Below are 18,652 nucleotides of genomic sequence, written 5' to 3'. Positions count from 1 at the left end.
CTTTGGGTGAAATGCCCTAGTGGAACTCACCTAAGTGGTAAGGATATACTGTCAATAAAAGTCCATCCTAACTTATGTGCTTTACTCTGACTAGGATGGCAGGATATGAGTTGGGGCATCTAAAGAGTATTGAAAAGGAGAAAGGTGATTAGTGTCAATCTTGACTAAAAGTAAAAGGATAGAGGCTTGAGTGAACCAACATCGAACCTAACCAGAGGTATGCATTTATCAAAGTCCTCTAACAAACTAATTCACACTAGAGAATAATAGTTTCAATTCATTATCTTTGATGTCACGTGTTTCCTCATGTAGACAAGAAAAATCAAAACTATTTGATCATTTTTTGACATTCCATAAATATTGGGCATTGTCAGTAAAAATTGACACATCTTTTAACTTGACACTTTTCAAATTAAGCAAAGAAATAGGAGCAAAGCCAAGAATCATAAACTGCACAACTATTGGTTTTATATTTCTCAATCCAAATGGGTAAAGCGTAATATGGTACCTACAAGTTAAACATAATAGAAAAAATCCAATTAGGAAAAACATTCCCACAATAACATTTCTACTTTCAAGTAAAGGCAAAACATATACTTCATATAACATCACCATATCATCCTCAAACTTTATATTGTTTTAAAACTCAAGGTTCCAAAATCTTATAGAGTCAATAGAGTTATATACGATTGCAAATCAAAATAGATTTTCTTACACCATATGCTAACCATGTACTACAAAGCTTCCCAATGACATACATTAACTTGATAGTTTCTGAATTTGACCATGTAAACACTTTTTAATCTCTACTTTTTGTTTATATTAAGATCGTTTACAAACCCGGTGCTCCTTAAGAGCAACAATTACAACTTATTCAAGCTCCTTACGAGTAATCACACTAGAAACAACAATTGGAAGACCAAGAGTCACAACTTAGAATCCACTTTTTATAATGAGACAAATACAACCAATAGAAGACCAAGAGTCACAACTTAAAATTCCACAAATATGTCCCTCTTGGGATTTGAACAAAGGTGCCCACAATGAGAACTCATTGCTTCAACCAACTAAGAGAAATGCCTAGGACCAATCTCTACTTTTTGATTCATCATATGTACGAAATAAACAAGATTTTACTATCTTGCATATTTTGCAACAAGATTTTCTTTGCAATTCCTGGAAAACAAAAAGAAAAGCTTGATGAAGTTTCCAATGTCTTTGAAGTCGTGTTTGGAAATTTTGCACAAAATGCTAGTAATAACAATGCTTATGTACCCACAATCATTCTTTCTATATGTACATAGGATAAGAAAAATTGCTTATCCACAACCATTCTTATGGACCCACAATTATTCATTTGTTATCATCATTAATACTAAAGTCCCAAAAATTGCTTAATAGCATTATTTATTTCCAATGTAGTAGTCTTTTATCCTTCATTTGATAAGTCATTGCATTTTGCTAGTTGAATTGAATATAAGACTACCTCAATGGAGTCATTATTGTTCCAAATTGAATGAAGTTTCAGAGATTTAATTAATTCATATTTTTTTAGCTATTGATTTTTGTCTCCCCACTATGTCTCCTATTAGATCATGGTCAAGAATAGAACTCTCGTTCGTTTGTGGGTGTGCATCACACCCAAAGATCGTATGGGGGAATTTTAGTCCTACTCCATCAACTGTGCTAATATGTGGTGACTGATCAGAGAAGTACTATACACTTTTCATAAATTATTTGGGGTTTGGGGCATTGCCCCCCAAAAAAACTGGTTGACTAGTCAAGGATTTTTGAGTTGACTCATCAACTGTTTCCCAAGGTTGACTTGTCAAGGGTTTTTTAGATTAACTTGTCAAAATTATCTAGCCCTAATTTTGTAAGCAACAAAAGCTTGTGTAAAATGGCTTAGGGTTAAGGATTTCGTAATGTGTGATGTGATAGTAGCTTCTTGCAGTGATATTGAGTTGTAAGGGATTACAGATTGTAATCAAGTTTTAATCATTGGATAATAGAATATTGGACTCAATGTTGGGTAGACATTGCCCAGGGATTGGGTGGACTACATTAAATCTTTGTGTCTTGTGTTCTTTTTTGTGTTCTTTATTCTTGTAAATATTTGTTATATTTGCATGTAATTGTTATTTTGGTCTCTTTAAATCCTAATAGAGTGATGGTCTTCTAGCACCTTTCTCTACCAAATGAGTCATAGGTGAACTCATTTCAAAGGGTCAAGTAGAAAGGACACTTTATCAATATTTTGAGCAAGGACCCCTTGTTTACATCCTCCTCTTCTCTCATCAATCTTATTCAAGGGCTCCTTGCAAAAGAGTTGATACAGAGGCTGGACAGAAGGCAAGTAATAAGCTACCCCTTCTTTCGAGGATTGAGAAGGGATCAAATGCAGTTTGTTTCCAAACCTCATTTTGTGCCGCCACTCTCCTCTAAACCTCTTCTCACTTTTCACCCAGAAGAAGACAAAGAAGGAGAAGCAGACATGAAAATTAAATCTAATAGCTACAACTCTATGGAATGTGAGTTTATAAGACAACAAGAGTGAATTTATATTTGGGAAGCTTTGAAACAATATTTTGTCCTCACCTCTACTCCACCTAATGATATCACACTATCCATTATATATTTGTTTCTCATATCAACAAATTAAACTTTATGCTACATACTGCCTGTCAAATAGATCTTATTATAGTGAAATACAAAGGCATATTGTATTATAAAATTATATATACGAATCCTTTGATATATTCAAATTCTCTTCTTTCTACTATAATATTTTGTTTGATCATCATAAGGCATCAAGAGCATCTGAGGTATTATTATTTATTCAATGATTCAAATATAATTAGAAGAATTAAATGCTTTCCTCAATTTTCCTCTCAAATGATCACTGAGAGCAACCTATTACAATAATAGATAGTTTATATTATCATATTCATTATTTAATAGTTATCTATTGTAATCTCCTCTAAATATTAGAATGTTTCTAATATTTAGTTTCATGTATCTAGAATAGAAAATTTCTATTCTTTACAACTGTTTCCTAAGGAAACATCGTTCATTCTTTTGTATAGATTAATCTCTTGATCATTGTTAATATCAAGCAAATATTTACCAATTACTTCGAAATATGGTATCAAAGCCAATTCTTTGAATTTTTTCCAAAAATGTTATAATTTTTTGTTCAAAATTATCAGAGCAATATTTTTTGAAATTATTTTCTATGATATCTGCTTTGTGTAAGGCTTTTTTTGTCTGCAGCTTATGACCATTTTTTGCAACAGTCATCTGTGATTGTCTCATAAAATTGCACCTAGTCTTATGCATTTTTTTGCAATTTTTTCATGGTCATTTTTTCCCTACAAAAACAACAGCCATTTTTATTTGTTTGATGGTCTATTTTGCCTATTTGGAGGCGTATAGGGTTTTTACAAACCTTTGATGTTGATTCGTAGCCAGATTCCACTATTTTTTCTACAAATCCACCATTATTTTGACACTTTTTTCAGCTGAAACCATTTTTGTTTGAAACCCTATTTTTCTATACTGGATCAAAAAAAATTGGTGGGTTTTTTTGAGAACTAAACTTAGGTTGTCATCTATTATTTTGGGTGCCTCAATTTTTGAACCCCAATGTTTAAGCTAGAGGATCTAGAATTTGATGACATATTCTTTTTTGGGTTCGTTGAGCTCTCTTTTGGGTACCTCTTCATTTATTTGGGTCTTTCACTTTTTTTCCTCAAAGTATGTGCCTTCAAAGATTTACTCGCTTTTCACTAAAAAATGTACTATGGCATCTCTGACAAATATTTTGCTAGAGGGAAATTAGAAGATCAATAGTCGCAATTATGGCATGTGGAAACAATGAATGCTAACCATCTTCAAAAATTGTGATAGTGATCTAGTGGTTCTACTACAACTCGACCTACTCAAGCTAGGCTGTGATCAAATTCCATATGATTAGCATAATTAGGAGATGGTGATGCTTTTCAAATTATCTATAGTTGATGATAAACTCCCTCAGATTCTATCCGGCAAAACAACTACCAAGATATGAGAGTATCTCAAGTCACTTCATGAGACTTCAGACAAAAGCAGGGCCTTCTGTCATGGATGAGAGGAAGTAGCTCCAGGAACACCTAAATAGGGTTCAAAAAATCTTTGATCAGTTTCTTTCCATTGGATGCAAGATGGAGGAAGAGAACATTGCGGTCATAATGCTCAGGAGTTTACAAAAGTCTTATGAGCATTTTATCGAGACTCTCAATATCACTTATACCAATGTTGATTTAAAGTTCACATACCTCTACACACTTCTACTTCAGCAAGATCAGTGGAACAATAGTTTAGTAGTAATTCCAGCTCCACCTCCACAAAGCAAGCCTTTGTTGATAAATCCTTTCAAAAGGATAAAGGCAAGTTTCATTCACAGTAGTCTTCTCAGCAAAAGTCCTCTACTCCAGCTTTAGAAGGCTCCATGAAAAAGAACAATCAATGCAACTATTGCCACAAGTATGGTCATGTGAAGGTTGAATGTTAGAAACACTTAGCTACCCAATCTAAGCAATCTAGTTTGCAGCCAAAAGCGAATAGTACAAAGCACACTGAGCAGACATAATCTACTTTTTACACCTTCATGGCTAAAGTCTTGCAGATCATGTGAAGTTGTCTACTTGGTACATTGATTCAGGTGCCTATCAACATTTCACCCACTGCAGAGACTTGTTCACTGATTACTAGCCTTATTCAAATTTTGTTATTTTTTGTGGAGGGGAAGAGTACACCATTCTCGGCAAAGGCAACATTCAGATTCAACCTACTTGGAGGAATCTCATTTTCCTTGATGTGTACTACATTCCATGGATGGAACTAAATCTACTCTCAATCAGTTAGTTGCTGTGATACTCTCAATAGTTGGATGTCACCTTTAGTTCACAACAGTGCACCATTGCTGATAAGGCGACTTAGTCTATTGTTGTAGTGGGTCTTGAGGATCATGGTCTTTTCAAACTTATTGATTCTAGTGATTCTCAGGACTTAGCTATGGTTGCTTGGTGATCTTATGTTAGCAAACTTTGGCATTAGAGGTATGGGCACTTAAATGTGCACTATCTCTCTCAGCTTGCTCAAGAAGAACTTGTCCTTAGATTTCCATAGATTTAGACTTAGTAGCTTAGAATTTGTAATACATGCAAAGTTGGGAAGCAACATCACACACCTTTCACCAATGGTGATTCATGGCAAACTTTTCAGATACTTCAACTTGTTCATGTCGATATTTGTGGACCTATGACCACTCTTGTTCTTGGATCTAGGTATTTTCTATTGTTTTTTGATGATTTCAATAGAAAAATGTGGGTATATTTTCTTAAAAATAAATCAAGAACATTTTTTGTATTTCATAATTTAAACCTTTTGTTGAAAAAGAGTTTTGGGAATCTATTATTGCTCTTAGGTCAGACAATGGAGGGGAACTTTGTTCTAACAAGTTCTGTAGCTTCTGTGATACTCATGGTATCAAGAGCCAACTAACCACACCCCATGCACCACAACAGAACTGTGTAGTTGAACATTGGAACAAAACAATCACCGAGATGGCTCAATCCATGCTTGAACACAAACATTTTTTGAAGAAGTTTTGGGTAGAAGTAGTTAACACTACAATTTTTATCTTTGAACTAGTTACCCATACTGGAGGTCAAAGGTAAGACTTCAGAAGAGGCTTGGTCAGGTTGCAAGCCCAGATCAGTCACCTAAAGGTGTTTGGCTTTCTTGCTTTTATTTGGATCCTTGATGCATCATGCACCAAGTTGGATGCCAAATCAGAAACTCATGCTTGTTGAATACAACAATCTTCACAAAGCCTACCACTTGATCAACACTAGGACATCTTGTCTCCTGTATAGTCATGATGTAGTCTTTGATGGGCAACAAGGACCATTCATGCCTGTTTCTCATGTTCCTAATGCAACAAAGAAACCTGCAAAGGCTTATGATTTAGAAGTTCAACTTCAATTAGATCCACCTGATGAGAGAACTCCAACAACACCTGCAACTTTAGTTATGTCAATGATATCTGTACAAACACCTTAGGCTTCTCCTACAGAATCACCTAGATATGCAGATGCTTCACCTGAATTTGACCGCAATTCTTCTAAGGAGGAACTAGATCATAGAGCATCTCTTGATACTAATGTTAGTCATTCTCTTCTATGACCTAGGTGGTGGGCTAATACATTTTCTAATCTTCAAGATGATGAGCTCATTCATCTGAGAATTACTCAAAAAAGAGAAAACCTACAGAGTTAGTTAACTTTGCTCTCATGGCCAACATTCATAGTGTGTTTGAACCTCAAACATATTATAAGGCTAAAGGAATTCTAGAGTGGGAACATGCCATGCCATTTGAACACCAAAGCCTACTAAAGAATAACACCTATGTCTTTTTTGATCTTCCACTAGGGAAGAAACCCACTGGCTGCAAATGGGTCTACAAAATCAAATACAAGTTTGATGATACTTTGGATAAGTACAAAGCTCATTTAGTTACAAAGGGCTTTTCCAAGTGTCAGGTAATTACTTATGAGGAGACCTTTGCTCTTACTGCAAAGATGAGCACAATTAGATTAGTCCTAGCCATGGCAACACTATTTGGCTAGAAGGTCCATCAGATGGATGTCAAGAGTGATTTCCTAAATGTTGACCTACAAGAAGAGATCTACCTAATGCAACTTCCCAGTTTCAAGGTTGTGGGTAAAAATACCAGGTTCTTAGACTAGTGAATGCTCTCTAAGGTTTGAAGCAAGCCTCTAGGGCCTGGTACATGAAAATTGATAAGTACCTCAGTGATCAAGGTTTCAAGAGTTCTTCAGACTCAAATTTGTACATGAAGACTACTGATAGTGACATCATCCTTTTGGTCATTTATGTGGATAATTTGACCATCACTGGAATTTTGGCATCTTTGATTAAGTGAATCAAACAAAGTTTATGTCAATCTTTTGATATGATTGACCTTGGGCTCATGCATTATTGCCCAGGTGCTAAGTTTTGGCAACAATCTACCAGTATATTCATTTCTTAGTCCAAATATTTCCAGGCTCTATTAGACAAGTTTCGTATGTAGGATTGCAAGCTTACATCAACACCCATTAAGAAAGGTCTGAAGTCATCAGCCAAGTCTAATTCTCCTCCAATTGATGATACTACATACAAGCAACTAGTAGATAACCTCATCTACCACTCTGCTACTAGATTTGATATCAGCTTTGCAGTCAACTACATCTTACGTTTTATGACAACTCCTAAGGCTGATCATTAGATGGTAGCAAAGGGTGTGCTTCATTATGTGAAGGGTACTACTAATTATGGAATTGTTTACTCTCAGAGTTCTAATCCTAAACTTAGCAGGTTCACAGATTCAGACTGGGCAGATTTTGTTGATGATAAAAAGTCAACTTCTGGATATGTGTTCAATTTGGGTTTCGATATCATCACATGGATCAGTAAGAAGTAGCGGGTAGTTTCTCTCTCCTATACGAAGGCTGAATATAGAGGGACAATTAAGGAAGGTTATGAAGTTATTTGGCTTTGAATATAGAGGGACAATTAAGGAAGGTTATGAAGTTATTTGGCTTTCTCAAATGTTTGGGGATATGCAGATGTCACAAGCAGGCCCAACAACTTTGTTTTTTAATAACCAGGGTGTTATCAAGTTAGCTCAAAATCCAGTCTTCCATGAACGAACCAAGAATGTACACGTTCACAGTTACTACATACGAAAGCTGGTTTAAGACAACACAATTGACTTGCAGTGGATTCCTACAACAAATTAGACTACACACATTCTCACCAAGCCTCGTGGTTTAGATAAGTTTGTCCAATTCACATGAGATTGGTGTTGTGGATAGATTAACCATTAAGGAAGGGTATTACAATAATAATTAGTTTTTATTATCATTATTTATTATTTAATGGTTATCTATCATAGTCTCTTGTAAATATTAGAATGTTTCTAATACTTAGTTTTCTATATCTAGAATTGATTGTTTCTATTCTTTATGATTGTTTCCTAAGGAAACATCATTCATTCTTCTATATATATTGATGTTTTAATAACTGTTAATATCAAACAAATATTTACCAATTACTTTGTAATACAACCACTATCTACTCACTTATTCTTTTAAAATTATAAATAAAGATATTTAATCTATATTATAGAATTTCTTTTTCATATTGATTGGGTAAAAATGTAAGATAAAGATTAACAATTGAGACTTTTGCCAAAATTGCCTTCAAATTAGTGTCTCTAACATATTAAAAGTATCATAATTTTAACTCTTAGATGCAAAAATCCTTTTAAGTTTGGTATGGGAAATTAAAATATAAAGATTTTTAATTAATCAGATATGAAGAAAAAAAAATTATATAAAACAAAAAATACTAATATTATAAATTAATGCAAAATTTGAAAACAAAATCTATCATATTCCAAAATAAGTTTGCTTTTCAACTTTTTTTAAAAAGTGAAAATCTGAAACCACTTGTAATTTTCATAATTTACCTCAAATTTTATAAGGACAAAACAATATTTGAGGCTAAGTACTTTACAAAATTTTGTACTAACAAAAAGCTAGAAAGGAAATACCTCAACAATTTTTCTTTTTCATTAAAATATTTAAAAAATGGATTATTATGTATACAAAATTGTGCAAAAATTTATAAAAGATTGAGGTCTTTTCAAAAATGTGTATTACTAATTTATGTTGTTGCGACGACACTACAGAAGTGTTTGAAATCTTCAAGGGGCAAGAATAGGGCTTCAACTTCTACCAATGTTAACATAATCATTTTTGGCCCTCTTCTACGCTATGGGCACAATGTTTTGAGCCTGTTGGTATTAGAATAATATTTATGTTTTTTTTGATGCTCTCTATTATATCTTATTGTATCTTTGTAAATATTAGAATGTTTCTAATATTTAGGTGTAGTCTAGAATAGAATGTTTCTATTCTATTTGACTCTCCTCTTTGTATATATAGATCATTTGATCTCTGATCAATATGTTAAGTATTCTACCATTTACATTTGTAACATGGTATTAGAGCCATTATAAGGAATTTTTTGAAAACTCTTATCATTTCGTAACTGAAATTTTTGAAATTCTTTGGGTCTGTTTTCTTTCAAACTTTTTTGAAAATCTGGGCATAGTCTTTTCTGAGTGCAATTTATGGTGTCTCTCTTGCAAAAATAGTGTCATTTTTTACTTCACAATCCAAAAATGACTTCATTGGTGGAAGCCAATAGTGCTTTGTTTAAAAAATCTACCATTATTATCAAGAAATTTGAGTTTTTTTCAAAGCTTTTTTTAGCCAAGGCCATTTTTTTTGAAACCCTAATTTTTGGGCTCATAATTTTTTTTTCTGATTACAGATTCTTGGTGGGTTTTTTGAGATCTCAAATGGGTTGTCAAATTTTTCTAAGTGCCTCAATTTTTGAGCCATCGAATCTAGATTCTGACAGCATATTATTTTTGTGTTTTTTGAGCTCTTTTCTGGGTACTTCTCCGATTTTTCTGGGTCTTTCATTTTCTCACCTTAAAGTTTGTGCCATTTGAGATATTCACATATTATGAGCATTTGTATCAGCAACATCAGAAGTTAGACTCAATTAAAAAGCAAGCCAATGCTTCCCAACACTCAGAGTAGAAGGAATCTATCTACCATGCCTTTATGGCCAACATACTTGCAGATCATGTGAAATCTTCTGCCTGGTACATAGATTCCAGTGCCTCCTGAAATTTCACTCATAAGTGTAATTGGTTTGTTGAATTCACTCCCTATTCTGACTTAGTAATCTTTGGAGGTGGTGAGGAAGACAATATTGTTAGCAAGGGCCATGTTCATATTCAGTCCGAAGTAAGAAGACTCATGTTCCTTAATGTATGTTATGTTCTTAGCATGAAACATAATCTTCTATCTATTAGTCAAATTATGAAGCACTCCCCTCAATTGGATGTTGTTTTCGGTGGAAATAAGTGTTCGATGATTTCTTGTGCTTCTCACACTACACTTGTTGTCGGTCTTAAGGATCATGGTATTTATAGGCTTGTAGATTTAGACAATTCTCTTGAGCATGCCTTCATCGCCAAATCATCCACTCTTAGTAGCCTTTAGCATCAACAATAAGGTCACCTGAACATTCAATATCTAGCACAACTTGCTCAAGATGATTTCGTCCATGGCCTACCTAATATCCAGACCCAAAACCATCATGTTTGTGGAGCTTGCCAAGTAGGGAAGCAAGATAGGACACCATTTAAGGATGGTGAATCATGGCAGGCATTTAGAGTACTCCAGCTGGTCCATGCTAATGTATGTGGTCCTATGAATACTCCTTCTATTATTGGGAATAGATACTTCTTACTAATTGTAGATGATTTTAGTCACAAAATGTGGGTATATTTTCTTAAGCAAAAATCAGATGCTTATCTTGTATTTTATTAGTTTAAAGCCCTAGTAGAAAAAGAGTCTAGTTCCCCCATCTGTACTCTTATAACCAATAATGGGGGGAATTTTATTCTTCTGCTTTCTCTTCCTTTTGTACTACTCATGGCATTAGGCGTTAGTTCACCACACCTCACACCCCTCAGCAAAATGGTGTTATAGAGTGTCGAAACTGTACCATCATAGAAATGGCTAGGGCTATGCTAGAACATAGAAATGTTCCCATAAAATATTGGGCAGAAGCAGTATCCACAGCTGTCTACCTTCTTAACCGATCACCCACCCTTGTAGTTAAACATAAGACTCTTGAGGAAGCCTAGTCTGGTCGCAAACCTAGGATCAACCATTTGAAAGTTTTTGGCTCTCTAGCATGTGTATGGATTCCTGATGCCAAATGCACTAAGTTGGATTCCAAAAGCTAGAAACTCATGCTTACAGGATACAATCACACACATAAGGCCTATAGACTGATTGATGTAAACACCAATCATTTAATCTTCAGTCATGATGTTGTGTTTGATGAGGAACTCAGACCATTTCAGCTCTCTACCTCCTCACCGCATTCTGAGATTCAGTCTTCAACAATCTCTAACTTGGTTGCTCCTATTTTTTATGAGTCATCTAATGCTATTGATACACTACCTCAGCCACCTCTAGATAATACAACTCCTACTCCTACTCCAATTATTCTGACAACATCTGATATTGGCTCCTCTACTCTTTGGCCAAAATGGTGGTTTCAAATGATTAGTGATCTTCATCTTGATGAACTCATTGAGGGTAGAACCTCTAGAAATAAGAGCATTCAACACAACATAGTTAGTGTTGCTCTTATGGCCAACATCCATAGTATCCCTAAGCCCCAAACATATGCAGAGGCCAAAGGAATTCCAGAATGGGAATATGCAATGTATATTGAGCTTCAAAGTCTTCAAAAGAACCACACCTGGGTTCTTTCAGATCTCCCTCCTAGGAAGAAACCCATTAGTTTTAAATGGGTCTATAATGTCAAGTACCATGTAGATGGTACCTTGGACAAATACAAAGCCATACTTGTTGCTTGAGGATTCACCCAATGCGAAGGCATTAATGATGAGGAGACCTTTGCCCTGAGAACCAAGATGAGCACTATTCACCTTCTTCTTGCCATTGCAGCTCAGTATGTTGGAAAGTTCATTAGATGAATGTGAAGAGTTCTTTTCTCAATGGTGAATTATAGGAAGAAGTCTAGATGATGCAGCCCCTAGGTTTCAAGGTTGCCGGTTCATAACCAAAAGTATGTAGACTCCAAAAGGCCCTCTATGGTCTTAAACAGGCCCCTCGGGCTTGGTACATAAAGATTGATCAGTACTTGCTTGCTCAGGGATTTCAGTGTAGCCCATCAGACAATAATCTGTATATTAAACACTCCAGTAATGATATTCTTTTCCATGTTGTCTATGTGGATGATTTGATCATTACTGGGAGTTCAAAACATTTGATTTCAGAAATCAAATAGGATTTGTGGAGAACTTTTGATATAATAGATCTCAGATTGCTTCATTATTGTTTAGGTATTAAGGTTTGGCAGACTGACAAGAATATTTTTTTTTGTCTTAGTCCAAGTATGCTAGAAATTTACTTGATAGGTTTTGAATGCAGGATTGCAAACCTACCTCCACTCCTATGGAGACTGGTCTAAAATTGTCCACACAATTTGATTTTCCTCCGGTAGATGAAACACTCTTCAGGCAACTAGTAGGTAGTCTCATCTACCTTACTACTACTAGAGCTGATCTTAGTTTTGTAGTCACCTGCATCTCATAGTTCATGACAAATCCCAAGACTGATCATTGGATTGCAAAAAAATGTGTGCTACACTATGTACATGGTACTTTCGATTATGGTCTTCTTTACACAAGGAATGCTACTCCTTAGCTCAGTGGATTCACCGATTCCAATTGGGCTAGCTCAGTTGATGACAGGGAATCTACTTCTGGCTATGTGTTTAGTATCAGATTTGCAACAACTACCTGGATCAATAAGAACCAATAGGCATATGCACTCTCCTCTATATAAGAAAAATATAGAGGAGCTATCAAGGTAGCTTGTAAATCAATTTGGCTTCGTCAGATGCTTGTAGATATGCATATTCCTCAAGCAGGTTAGACTTCTTTATTTTTAGACAATCAGGGAGTACTCAAACTTGTCAAGAACCTAGTGTTTCATGAATGAACCAAGCATATAGAGCTTTATTGCCATTATATCCAATAGTTAGTAAAAGATGGATCTATTCAATTACTCTAAGTCCCTACCTCAGAGCAACTATCAGATATTTTCACAAAACCCCTTGGTCCTGACAAGTTTGTTAAATTTAAATGTTTCTAATGTTTACGTGTAGTCTAGAATAGAATGTTTCTATTCTATTAAACTCTCCTCTTTGTATTTATAGATCATTTGATCTTTGATTAATATGTCAAGTATTCTACCATTTACGTTTGTAACAATTGGTTCATGGAGTTGAAAATGGCACCACAAACAATGCAACTAATGATAACAGTTTGGTGTCACCGATGTTAAGTAAGGATTTAAGGGTTTTGTAGAGGATGAATCTTCCCTCAATGTGGATTGACCTCAAAGTAGAGAGGCCATAGACTATGTCCAACTAGGAGTAGTTGTTTTAAGGGAGAAGAAAAAGCTTCAAAGGGCAGAAGATACTCGAGAAAATGGCAAAAATAAATTGCATGAAGCGAGCTAACAGGTGAATGGGGATGTTTTTGAGGATAGACCTACAGATTGTGTAGGGGTCACTTAAAAGAAATAAGGACATGGTCATGGTCCCCCACATTTAGTTGAACAAACACACAAACCTCAGCAAAAACATAGCAAACCATTTGGGACCTCTCTTCTCCCTTCATCCAAGGCCATTTCCATGGAGTTGAAAGTGGAGACAGCAAAGGAAGTGACCCATAATGTATTTTTTTTCTCTAAGTTGGGGGTGATTAATCGCTTTAGGGGTTTGTGGCCAAGTTTGAATGACTTGAATTCTTGGATAATTGACAATTGGGAACCCATTATTGACAACAAAGTCTGAATTTACTCTATAGCGTATGGTTGCATAGGTGGTAAAGATAGAATGCATAAAAGGACACTTCTTGGTAGAAAGATGGTTCTCAATAACATAACAATATCAAGAAGAAGAATGGGAGAAAATAAGGTTTTTTGAGGTTTTTGAGGAAATAGTGTCAAAATCCACTACTCAAGAAGCACAATTAATGAAGCACAGTGAAACTTGTGCTAACGGAGAGACCAGGGACATACACATTGATAACATATTGGCTAGAGGTAAAAGAGACTCAACAAAAATTAAGGATGTGGGTACCCCTGAGGGGAGAGAGAGACACATCTCTTTAGACATACATGGGATGGAGAGGACAACACAACCAATGGATGGTAGAGTCCAACATATAAACAATTATACAGAGAACCATAGGAGTGTTACCAAGGTCAATCCTTTGGACTGGCCGAAGGAGGTTGCCAAAATTGACGATGGTTGGTACACTAGGAAAGGGAAAAAAAGAAAGAAAATTGAAGAAAGACATACATGGGATGGAGAGGACAACACAACCAATGGATGATAGAGTCCAACATATAAACAGTTATACGGAGAACCATAGGAATGTTCCCAAGGTCAATCCTTTGGACTGGCTGAAGGAAGCTACCAAAATTGACGATGGTTGGTACACTATGAAAGGGAAAAAAAGAAAGAAAACTAAAGAAAGACCCTTTGATATGGTACTTCAATCTCACTCTAAGGGGCATGCTAGTATTAAACCTTAAATTTTTATATTGTTGTGTTTTGGGATTTTTTTGGTAGCTTACAACCTATTAATGGATCCTTCTAGTTTTCACTCTCTTCAGGATGATGGTACCCCTAATTGTTATAATCCTTGGTCCAGGCCAAGACTTTTTCAATCCTTTAATAAAAAAATAAAAATAATACTACTTCTTATGCTCTCCTTCATGCCCATGCTAATGATGGATCACAAAATGTGATCCAAAGCATTGATGTAAAATTTATTACATTATTAAATTCATAAACAATTGTACATAAAATTATACTACCAACCAAAAAATAGTGTATTATTTATACAATATTAAGCAAACTTTAAAAAGCGCTTTTATTATAACTATTTGCATAAATTATGCACAACTTTACAAAGAGTTCAAACAAACATTTTTTTTAGGTTGAGTTTTGAATCAATATGCATAACTAAATATATATATAAAACCAAAAGGAAACATTGAAATTATGGTCAGACAAGTACATTATTCTCACAATTATTGCAAACTAAAGTAATTTTTTTAATGCAAACTTAAAAAATAGAATTGCATCACACAAAGCACAAAATAATTGTCATTTGTAATAGACTCTCCACTTCTATTGGCTTTCACTTTTGCCTTCAATTCATTTCATCTTGCACAACATATGCCATTAGATCTTCCTTTAAACAAAATTCAACAAAATAAAATTCATGGAATAGTTGATACAATATTTATCTACATTCACAATCTCATATGTACCATATATGAAAATAATAAAAGCTAAAAATTAAATGCAAATGATTTGTATTTGTTCTAGCAATAACAATAAAGAAAAAGAATAGAAGTGAGAACACATCACCCTAAGCTAATATTAAGGAACCATAAATGATCTATAAGCACCAAGAGAACACATACATGTGTCTTGTATATGCTTCCGCATTTTGGATACTTATTTTTCAGAGCATTACCAACTATAATATATGATGAGAATTCCCTACCACTTTTGTTTGATGGAAATTAATACTCTGCGTCAAAGCTTCTATTTTCAAACAAGCCAGCTAGAAGCTGGTGAAGTATGCCAAATTTGGCTTCACAATTGCCAAATGATTTTGTTTGAAATTTTCTAAAGTTGCAATCAAATTGTTAAGCTTTTTTAACAAGTAATATTCAAACAAGTAAAATCAATATTACTTGTTGGAATAGTAAGAAAAAACTTCCATAACCTCATTATACAAGGATGATTTTGATGTCATTATTTTATATTACAAAAGACTATGCATGCATCTCCAATTTTTGACCTCTTATATTTTTCAAATAGTTATTTGTGTTATTCTATTTGAAAGCATTTTTTGAAATATCTACAAAAATCAATATAATAGTCATATACAAAACACTATTCTATACAATCATTGGAGAAATACATAAAATAATTTATAATGTAATTGTATTATGAATAAATTACCATAAGCCTTCTTTTATGATTCTCTGAAGAAAAAGATTGAAGCTACTTAAAAGTGAGATGCAATTGTCTCTTCATAAGAAATGATAGTTCTTGTTTAATTTTTTTTTTAATATAGATGTAAAGAATACAATATTAGAAAATAAGTAAAAATTATTAACATGATTTTTTTTAAAAAATTATAAAAGAAAGTTTCTAAATTTATAGATTTGATTTCAAAAAGGTAAAATTAGTAATGCATGTTTCTAAATCAAAACATATACGAATATTGAAATCATAGAAGATTCTAAATTAATATTATTATATATTAATAAAATAGAAATACATTGTTATAAATATATTTATTTGTTAGGCATATATCATAATATTATAAAATAATATATTTATATTACTAAATAAAATATTAGATTGCTTATAATAGATTTTGGCAATTTATTATAAATTTTAAATGTAAAACTTACAGTTTTATAAAAAATTTGTCTGTAAACATGTATGGTTATTAATTTTCTAGCCTATCATATATAGTTAAAAAATGGAAAAACGACCAATATCGCCATCAAATTCCAAGCCTAAGTGTGAGGTTGGAAATAGCCCTACTAGATAGAGAAGAATTTTGTCATTTGTCAACAATCTATTCTTCATTTTCCACTAAAATGAAATAATCCCAATAAATAAATTTACGGATCTATTCATCATCATGGCTGAAGGCTTGGGCAGATTCATTAAGCATCAGGTGTCCTAGAATTCTATTCAAGGCTGGCGGTGGGGTAATGGCTTACCTTCTCTTTCCCATCTTTAATTTTTTGATGATTCTTCTCTTGTTGGTCTTGCTAGGATCAAGGAAGCTGAAGCCTTTCGACATGCTTTGGACATTTATTTGGCAGCTTCAGGCCAGAAAGTTAATGAGCACAAATCTTCCATTTACTTTTTTAACACTCCTGATTCTATTCAGCACAGGATTGTTGGTATCCTATGGTTTCAGATAGGATCACTTCCTTTGACTTATCTTGGCATCCCTATTGCTGTTTCCAGGAAGCCACGTCTCTTCTGGCAAAATTTGATTACCAAGCTTCAGGATAAGGTAAATCATTGGACTCATAGATGGCTTTCTACTGCTGCCTGGGTTACTCTTCTTCAAGCTGTTATCCAAGCTCTTCCTACTTATCGAAGCATGGTTCACGCTGCACCTATTTACTTTCTCAAGGAGTTTGATGCTCTTTCTCGACAATTCCTTTGGAGTGGTAATTTGTGTAGTACTAAATGGAGCTTGGTTAATTGGGCAACTGTTTGTAGGCCTAAAAAGGAGGGTGGTCTTGGTCTTCGATCTGCTCTATTGAGTAGTCAAGCTTTGGCTACTAAACTTTATTGGCGATGGTGCTTTGGACAACATCAACTTTGGGCTCGTATTATCACTCATAAATATTTTCATGGTGCTGATCCTTGCTTTGTTTCTGCACTTCCTCTTGAAGGTTGTGGCTCAAAGGTTTGGCATACTTTGAAGACAGGGGCGATGTTGGTAAAGAGGGGTCTATTTTGGATATGTAAAGGAGGTTCTCAGGCTTTGTTTTGGTCTGATGCTTGGGATGGATTCCCTTCCATTTTATCCATATACCCTCATCTTCAGCCTCTTTGTGACTCTTTTCTTGCCGTTGGATGGGATAAAGTGGCTCATTACAAGACTCCTTATCAATTGGGACCTGTTGTTGGTTACAGATGGAAGCATTCTTCTGATTGGCCTCCTAGAGGTACAGACATGGATCGTCAGGAGCTTTCTCAAATTTTGGCCTCTAGAGAGTGTTCTTCTTTGCTTGGTCCAGATGTTTTGGCTTGGGGCGGTACCTTGTCTGGTAAATATCATGTCTCTGTTGGGTATCAGGAGATAACTAGACAATTATTTGGGGATGCTGAGGTCCCTTGGTGGAAGAAAGTTTGGAATAAAGTTTCTTGGTCCAAGTGCAATTTTTTCATGTGGCTAGTGGCTCACAACCATTGTCTTACCTGGGATAATCTTTGTAAACGTGGATTTCAAGGCCCCTCTTATTGTGTTTTGTGTGGTAATGGAGATGAGTCTGTCTCCCATCTGTTCTTCCATTGCTCCTATTCTACTCAGATATGGAACCTTTGGTGGCACGCTTGGGGTTGCTCTTGTCGGCATGCTTCCTCTTTGCCTGAGTTCTGGGCCTGCTTGGGTACTGCTCCCTCCAAGTCTTCTTTTCTCCATGCTGCTTGGATTGCTGGCCCATCTTTCATGCTTTGGCATATCTGGTTGGAGAGGAATCGTCGCATATTCCAAGATGTTCGGCTTGGTGTTTTGCATCTTTGGTGGAAAATATCACATTCTCTTTAGGAAACTATTCTTGTGAAGTGTGAGCTTGATGGGGGTATGGATTCGGTTGATCTTGCTATCTGTAATTGCCTCAATTTTCATCCGCAGGATGGGGCTGCAGCTCATAGGTTTCCTTCTATGTCCAGGTAGCTTCATCATCAGAGGAAGGGTCAGGTTAACCGGGATGGGCACTGGACTCCTCCTCCCTGTGGAGTTCTGAAAATTAACACTGATGGTTCTTCCCGTGGGAATCCTGGTCCGGCTGGTATTGGCGGAGTGGCTCGTTGTAGTTCTGGGGAGGTTATATTTTTCTTCTCAGTTCATAAGGGTGATTATACTAACAATCTCATGGAAGCTCAGGCTATTTTATATGCTATGGAACAGTGTTGCTTGCGGGGATGGAGTAAGATTATCTGTGAGTCTGATTCCCAGGTAGTGGTGAACATGCTTTCTTCGCAAGAGCTTGAGGATGTTAGTTGGCAGCTGGCTACTGTTGTTAAGCAAATTCTTTTCTTCTCTTCCTCTTTTCAATTCATTAGGTTC

The sequence above is a fragment of the Cupressus sempervirens genome, chromosome 10 (assembly GCF_028749045.1).
Source record: "Cupressus sempervirens isolate cs-2001-9-10 chromosome 10, ASM2874904v1, whole genome shotgun sequence".
Lineage (NCBI taxonomy): Eukaryota > Viridiplantae > Streptophyta > Pinopsida > Cupressales > Cupressaceae > Cupressus > Cupressus sempervirens.
This window is presented reverse-complemented; position numbering follows the sequence as displayed.